We start from the raw sequence: 9000 nt of genomic DNA on the forward strand, positions 1-9000 counted from the left end.
TTCAGTGGTGTCACACCAATATAAACCTGGTGAAAGAGATAAGACTGAGGCTACCATACGCATCCCTTTATCGATCAGCAGTAGGTACATTGTGAATTAGTGGACTTCTTTCATTGCTCCATTCTAGTCATGGATGCAGTCGCCCTTGAGCTCTGCTGCCCCGTGCCAGCACCTGTTCGTTCCACCAGCAGGCCGCAGCTCAGCTGTGCTCGCCCATGAGCTGTGCTGTGGACCAGCACTCAGGGTTTTACTTCATAACAAACCCCATGTCAGAAGGGAAGAGGCAATGGCCAAGACTGGCTTCCAGCATCACCGCACCACTGTCGATGGAGAAGTTACGCAGCTGAAGCTTCAAAAAGCAAGTAATGTATATCAAGGTCAATTAGCATGGGCAACAGAGGCCATAACAGCACAGCGTAATTGATAGGAGGTCAGTTGACGATGATAACTGTTTAGTTATCTTAATCATTTTCACTTTATTGATTTGGTTTTCTAGGGATTCCTTTCGAAGAGATTGGTTTATGAGGCACAGTCCATTCCTAAATAGTCTTAATAGCCTAACATTTAATTTTAAAACACACTTAAGTGCTTTTGAAAGTGCATAGGCTGACAGCTCTCAAGAAAGAAATCTCTCAACAATCCACAGAACAGGTACAAAAATAGTAGAAGTAATAGGAGCTTCTCCATGACCACCAACTGATGTTAGCAAAAATGTTACTCCAGGCAGGCCAAAATATTTAATGATTGTTTTCTCACTGAAAAGTCTGCCTGTGCTATCACTGCTAATGTAATCAGCTTCAGCAAAAAATGCTAAGGGTTATGGTGCTGTAAATGCTGAAATAACATATTTTAAAAGTATTAAATAAGGTAAAGATTTACAAAATTAATTAGAGCTCATTAAATTCATCTGACTGTACTTAAGAGAACTGTATGAAGCAAAATGGAATGCATAAATAGGAATAATATTTGTCGTACACAGAAAATCATCATGTTCATCTTCACTTAGCATTGGTGAGGGAGCAGCTGAGTACTGCAGTTTGGGAATTGCACTTCAGGGACCAGTTTTGGGAATGTCAGTTTAAAATGACATGGGTTCCAGTGAGAATAATCTGGAGTTTGTGAAGAAAGGCTGAGATTGGCATTGTTTAGTCCAGGAAAGGAGAGCTGGTATGAATTATTCGCTATATAAAGGGTACATTTATCTAAAGAAAAGAAATAAACAATACTAGAGTTTATTCTTTGGCCTGGAGACATTATCTGTCCTTTAAACTCTTTTACAGCCTTCACGACGACATAGCTGCATCTGAGCTGGCAATAAGTCTCAAACCGTGCTTGGGAAGTGACCAGGATGATGCCCAGACTTTGTGGGGGCCCGTTCTAGAAACGTGATGTTGTACATAATCAAGGTCCACCACTTGGGCCTGTGTTCTGGCTCTGTTTGTTTTACCAGTATAGATAAAAGCAATTTGCACAGAAGAAGGGAATAAAGTTTTCTCTGTATTAATTGTGGTTAGAAAAATAAACTGCAGCAGAGGAGAGTTGTTTGACATAGGAAAAACTAAAGGCAGGACAGTCATACACAGAAATAGATAGGTGGTGATAGTCTGCAGTGTCCTGTTACCAGCTATTTTTAAAATGATGGTTTAGCAACCATCATTCATGGGCTGTTTTGATAGAGCTGATCCTAGTCTGGAGTATAGACGTAAGAGTAGGAGATTTCTGAATGGCTGTTCCAGTCCCACTTTTCCCATTTTCTGCATAGCTATAAGCATCAGTCTTATTAATAATATTATTAATATTATTAATAAAAATATAGTAATAATAATATTACACTGTGTTTAATGAATTACATGAACATATGGTACATTCAAGTTCTGCACAAGGTCTCAGATAGGTGTTGCCTCTCTCCTAAAGAAGCTAGAGGTTACTTCAGCCTCCTGGAATCATGTGGCTTTCTGACAATAAGTGGTCATTGTGGTTTTTACAATGTAGATGCTTCTTGGAAAGATGGAGAGGCCTGGAAGCAGTTATGACTGCAGTTTCTACTTAGACAAAGATAATCTCAAATGAGTACGTGCATGTATGGATGGGAAACAGATTGCATGGCTGTGCGGGGTGTTACAAGGAAAACCTTGGTTTCCTCAACATAACTACATGTTCCCATGGTGGGATAGAAAGGACTGCTGAGAAGAAATGGGCTTCATCTAACAAAGAAAGAGGGAAAACCATTAGCATTTTGGTAATCTGATCAGATATGTGCTAAAATGGCCTGTCAGGCTGGTGACATGAGCGTTCAAAAAAATCTGACCCACAGTGGCCTATATAAAAAAGCTGAAAAAATGAAAATTCTGTGATTCTTTGAAAAATGTCCGTGGAGGAAGAAGAAGAAAACAAACCAACTGATGCTCAGCCCAGATGTCACTACAATGATGTAAAATACGTTGAGAATAATAGAAGGAGCTGGAAAACTTACTGCAAGATCAAAATTACAACTTAATTGACATAACAGAAACTTGGTGGGGTATAGTCAAGTGGATATGTGACTGGAATACTAGTATGGAAGAGCACAGCTTGTTCAGGAACAACAGGAAGGAAAAAGGGGAAGGAGATTATGCCACATATCTCACTCAGATGTTCAGAATGCACCAGGAAACATGTATTGAAAGCCTGAGTGATAATACAAAGGAAAAGAATGTAAGCATCACTGGGGGATCTGCTGCAGATCCAGGCAGATCAAGTGGATAACTCTTTTTGTTAGCAATTAACAGGATTTTCTGAGGCACGGACTTGGCCATAATGGGAGATTTTAATCATGCAGCTCTTGGAAAAAGAGCTGAGCCGGGCTCAGACACCTTGGTTCATTCTCTTCAGAACCAGTGTTCAGAGTACATTTGGGAATCCCTCAAATTTATGAGCCTGTTTTTTTGAGCTTGACTAAGTAATTTATTGTACTTCCTTTTATAGTCCTGGCTCAGCACTGGAGGCACTTAATATTGTCTTTAGCTACTCTCCCTTCTCAACATAGATGGCACACCAAGGCATGCTGTCTCCCACCATGGGATGGCATTCCTCTTCTCAAATCTTCAGCCCTTCCACTGTGGTCTTTGGAAAGGAACTTGGATATTAGAAAGACTGCTTAATCTGCCTCATCCAAACCACACTGCTTGTACCCAGACATACTCCCTGAAACCTAAAAAAAACCCCCTAAAGTCATGTGAGTGCCAATCAAAATTGTGTTTGCACATGGTGGAATGGCAGGCACTGTGCATGGACAGGCGAAAAGATGCCTTCTTCCTAAGGTGCCTTCCAATTTCTTCCCGCTTCTTTATTTCTAGTCTGGCCATCTTTAGGAAGGGCTCCAGCCTGGGAACACATTGCTCTTCATATTGCTGTCAATGAGATCTGAGGCAGTATAGTAGTTTCAGAGTGTGGGAATACAAAGTGGAAAAAGATACATTCTTTTCAAGCTGCTGCCACTGCTGAATGAATTTATGACTAACTCTTCCTTTCCACATCCCTCAGGTCCCCCTGGAATTGCTCTGAAATACAAGGTTGTAGATGTTACAGTAATTCCCAAAGGTGTTGCTGCTTTCCCTTAGGACATGAATATGTAAATCTAAGGATGATGAAGACTGTGATGAAACTTGTCCTTTGCTAAGTTTGTTGCAGTTTTCTTTGTCAGGGGACAATAAAGGTGAAGAACTAGAGCAGGGGCACAGTCTTCTGTAGTCATGAAAATAAACGAAGGAGAGTGTGGCCAACCACAGTCAAAGCAGCAGTGTCAAGGAAGTTTATGATCACCTCACCCCAGGACAGCAGATCTAGTACTCTTGCAGGTGAATTTATATGTTAAGAGGGATATATTGCTGTTGGGGAACTTTTTAAGGCAGATTCCTCCAGGGTGAATCATGTGAAATGCTGGACAGTGACAAGATGTGGATATTCTGTGCCTGATTATTTACAAATTAACGCCCTCAGGTTGCTTGTTACAGATGCAATGAACAACTGGAAGCACCCTCGGTGCACAGCCTGTGGAACAGACTCCCTTACAGTTCTCTCTACCTGGGATCTGTGCAATGTTTTCGGTATATTTACAGGCAGCCTGTGTGACCTGTCAGAAGATGCTGTTGGCGGGTGATCAGCTGAGGGTCAGGGTTGTTTGGAATGACCGACCCAAGGCCAGGATGCAGAGGGCGGCATGACTCAGAGAAGCATGGAGGTAGGTAAGGGCATGATGTTGTTTAGAGCAAGGTGGTCCCCAAAGGAGGACACAAGTTGCTGATACGCTGTATACCTCATTTATCTGAGCCATAAAGCGGGTTTGTTGGTGCATAATTTAGACTTCTGGGCTTGACTTCATCTGACAAAGTGCTGTCATAACAAGAATACACCATTTCTGATAAAGGTGTCTACAACAGGGGAATGCTCTCCAGCTCCCACAAACTTATGTGTGCATTATTCTGTCTGTCTTTCCAGCCTTGATCCTACCTACCTATTGTCAGACATCTTTTCCAATACAATTTAGAAATTCAGCTGTTTCTGGCAAATATCTTTCCTCTAACTGTCCCCTATGCCCTATCAGAGTTCCCAGTCTCCTTTCCGTTCAGCATCTGCTCTCATCTGAATTGCTGAGTTAAAAAAAAAAAAAAAAGAAAGTCTTTCTTTATATTACTCTCTTTCCTTTAGCTTTCTCTCTCCTTGGAAAGTGCAAAGCCAAGGACATATGCACAGGATAAATAACGGTCCCCTCTCTTATAATATTTGTTGCAACTCAAATACGGTTCAGGAATCTCAGTTTGGAAGTGGTTGAGGACAACAGTTGTTATCTGAGCCCAGCTGTTACAGTGAGTTCCCAGACAATTTGGGATGACCTTAGACGTTTCCCTGGCAAGGGAGAAACACAAGGGCATTTGGTCAGAGGTCAGCACTAAGGATTTGTAAACAGCCTCCTATATCATAGGGCAGAAAAGGAAATCTAAGGATGTACAGAGCTTTAGGTGCCCATGCATAGGTACCCCCAGGATTTAGGCAGGTACAGTGCCGAAGGAAGAAGGAAATTGACACAGTAGGAGGGTCTGGGGGCTTGAAGGTCCCTAAGTAACAGTAGAAGAAATAGATATGAATTCTATGTACTGGTGACAATTTTTCTAACAAGGCTAGGGAGAAAGTACTTAGAAAGCTACTTCTATAGTTTATAAAAAACTAACATATCACATTACTGCTTTATAAAATTTATATTGTCTGATGTATTAAGATCTATGGAAAATAACTTGTTTTGTTTAACCTAAGAACATTTGGAGTTATGTAATGTGACTAGATTTTTAGAAAACCTCTCCACTTCTATATACTTATTAATAGATTTTAGTGATTGGAAAGTTCCCAAATAAAATGGATTTTTTTTCTATTGAGAGACTATAGAAATAATTTCTCATCTATGGATTAGGTAGTTCACATAAACAGCATTGGATAAGCTCAACAAGCTTCATATAGGGTGATGAAAGCATCAGGAAGTTTCAAATGCCCATTATCCTGGGGAACTGATCTAGAATATAGTGGGACCTTGATTTTCAGAAGACATAACTCCTGAATTAATTAAAAAATAATTGCATACATGAATATTATGAACTAATTTAGGGTCCAGTCATAGTCTGGTTTCTGTTTTATAGTGTTTACATGAGTTTCAAAGGGTGTCAGCTGGATTACTAGTGAAAAGGTCCACCGCATGTCTTGCTCTCAGTCAGGCTTCCTGGCCAGTAGTGCACAGAACAGTGGCAAATCCCCCTGTCAGCGCAGAGCCATACTAGCAGAGATGTAGTTTGCGCTGCTGCTGCAAATGCTGCATATAGGCACAAAGGACTTCACTATCTGGAACGAAGAAGCTGACACACAGTTCGAGCCATCGAAAAAGAAGGATGAGAAAACATTGTTGTGAATGACTCATATTTGTTTTAGTGATCAGTCCAGATGTGAAAAATTTTGTTTGCTTGCTAATGTGATTTGATTGCAAAACCAGGAAAATTATGGCAGAACAGAAAGGTGAAATGTTTAGTGTTCTCCCTTACCTGAAAGATGACAAACTCTTTTATTTTGGCCAATGCTGAGTACTTTTGTCTTCACTTTGATCACTCATAGGTGGGTGGCACAACTTCCCTCTAAAATCCAAACAAGTTCAGAGAAAATTTTCAGTTGTAAAAAGCAGCAAGATCAGCAAATCCAAAACTTGTATCTTTTTAATAGTACTGTTGCTGATACTTCTCCAAATTCATCCAGCCCTAATTTGTACAAACAATTTTTGTTTATCTGCTTCTTTTCAGCTAGTAGATTATTTTATGAAGCTCATGGTGTTTAAGACAGTTGAAAAAAATAAAGCAAAAGCAATGTTATTTTATGCCACAAAGGAAGTTGAAACAACAGAAAAACAAACAAGAACCAATTCTGCATTGAAGGATTAAAAGCCGTGTCAGAAAGGTCAGTATATCAGTTGGTGAAACTGTAGAAGTGAAAAAGTATTGCAAGAAAAAAAATAAATCCTTGTTTGTTCAGCTAAGTATCTTATATTTTATGGCCAACAGAGGTAGGAAAAGTAGTGATATGGTAGTTTTCAATTCAAAACTTCTTTTTTAATATCTAAAAATTTGTACTGCATCACAGTTTTACACAGATAAACACACAGGTAAATATTTTCTTGAAAAATACTGAGGAAAATTGTACACAATTCCTAATTTTTCATTTCAATATCCATAAACTACGAAGAGTTGAATCCTTGCTTTTTCTTCTTTTTTCCTACCTTTATAACATTTTAGTTGCAGGACTTGATTGTTGCTTATGAAAATCTTTGATCAGAAGTTAGAATTAGAGTGGATTTTGTAGAATAAAGTGAATTTCAATTTATTTTAACAATTAGGCATTTCACTATGTTTTTCAGATTTTGAAGATTTCTTTCTTATTTTATTTTAGCAGGCATTAATAGGCATTGCTTGAAATGAAACTGAGGCCAACATTTTTGGAACAGGATTATTTAATCTATTAAAGGGAATTTTACCTTTTGCATGAAGCTAATAATGATTTATTTTCTTACCCTGTTGAACTGAAATGTGGTAGCATGAGCCAGCAGGTATAGGTCTTTAAGTTGAAAAGAACATTGAGACATGCAAATGAAAATTAGTGAAAATCATTTGGTTTTGCTCAGCAATTAGAACTTGCACATGAATAATGATTTGGCCAATCAGTTGTATAGATGCCCACCTATTTTATTCCCTTTCACGTCCTTGCTCCACAGCCTGCATCACACCTGTGTTTCGGGATTCCCATAGAGCCTGCAAACATTAAATGGGCTCTCTTCAGACAATCTGCGACTCTACAAAGTTGTACTTATTTCGTGGTATGTTACATCTTCAATATACAGAACTGAATACAAATTGTTCCTCTGTTTTATGTATTAATCAGAAATAGCGAACCCTGGCTAGTGCCCCTCCCCAGTACTATGACTACACACGCTGAGTTGTAATCCTAACTCACTGAAGTCTTCCAGCATTTGATTATTTTGTTTCATTACTTGAAATTAGTCAGTGTAGTGATAGAAGTAGTATAGTCAGATGAAAGAGAAAAACACTCCCTAACAAAACAAAAGGAACAAATTCTCTTAGAAGCATACAACAGTCATAAATTCTCAGCAGGTCTAAAATCTCAATGTTAATCTCTTCCATACTGCAAGGTTTGAGTCTCAGTTTTTCACATTTTTTTTTAACCTATCTTGTTTAAATCATCTCAGTGCTATGGTGTCTGAAATGCAAGCCAAAACATAACTTCTTTTCACAGAAGAGGAAGGACGTTGTTGGGGTCACAAAATTCCATTTCCTTAGCACCTTACACAAAAACATCCCTAATTACCCCACCATCACACACACGTAAAACAGTCTGCAAAGTTAAAGAATATGTGGTAATGTATCATCAATTAACATTTATGCATTAGTGGATCAGTTGCTTTAAAAGAACAGTAATGATTTGCAGTGGTTTTCTATGCAGTTTGAATCTTTAAAGGAATCATAACTAAAACTTTTTAAAAGAGGAAGTTGAAACTGGTATGAATTCATTCAAATGCTAAAAATGTGAATGCTAGGTAAGGTAGGTAAGAGTCATGAAAACAGTGGAAAGTATTGAAGATACATAATGCATCAAATCTTTGATTGAAGTCAATGGGAGTTCACCATTCACTTTAACAGATTATTACTGCTATACTTTATGATGATATACTTGTGGTGAGTATATTCAGTGTTAACAGTGTAGAAATACTTCAATCATGCTAATCTTTGCATTTACTTTACATAGATTCAGAACCTTGATAACAAACAGTTAAGACACAAAACATAGACACACTCAACTCCTCTTGTGCAGGCAGATCCGTTAAGGACAAATACAGGTTGCTTTGATGTTGTGCCAGCCATCTGCAATTTTGTAAATTACTATTAGAATACCGTAACATTTTGAGACAACTTGCCTTGGCAACACTGACATAGAACAAACCGTTAACTTTTTGGTCAGCTGCTTTCCTCCTTTTTCAGTTGTCTGATTCCAAGAATTTGTGATACATGTTTTCACAGAAATTAACCAAGACCATAGCTTCCCCCTGGCTTTGCAGGCAATAGATGAGGTTGGGTGATGGGTCATTATTCCCTTAGCTCCTCAGCCTACCTATCACCTGGAGGCTGCTTTCCTTGCACCGATGTGCTTTTTGGAGCTGCTTCATGTACAATTTGAGTTGCTCTTCATGTGACAACAGTGACCTGCATGAGAATTGTCTCCTCCAGCAATCTGACTTCATCTATTCCATGCCCCAATACAGTTTGTTGATTTTAAACCCAGGATATATAAGAACCTAGGTTACTGGTAATTATGGGGGATTGCATATAATATTGCATATAGAAATACTTGTTTTAATGTGTCCATGGGCTATTGTAGGCACAGATTAGCTTACCTAGTGCTTAGATTTATTTTTTTAAT

The sequence above is a fragment of the Falco biarmicus genome, chromosome 6 (assembly GCF_023638135.1).
Source record: "Falco biarmicus isolate bFalBia1 chromosome 6, bFalBia1.pri, whole genome shotgun sequence".
NCBI classification, from domain to species: Eukaryota; Metazoa; Chordata; class Aves; order Falconiformes; family Falconidae; genus Falco; species Falco biarmicus.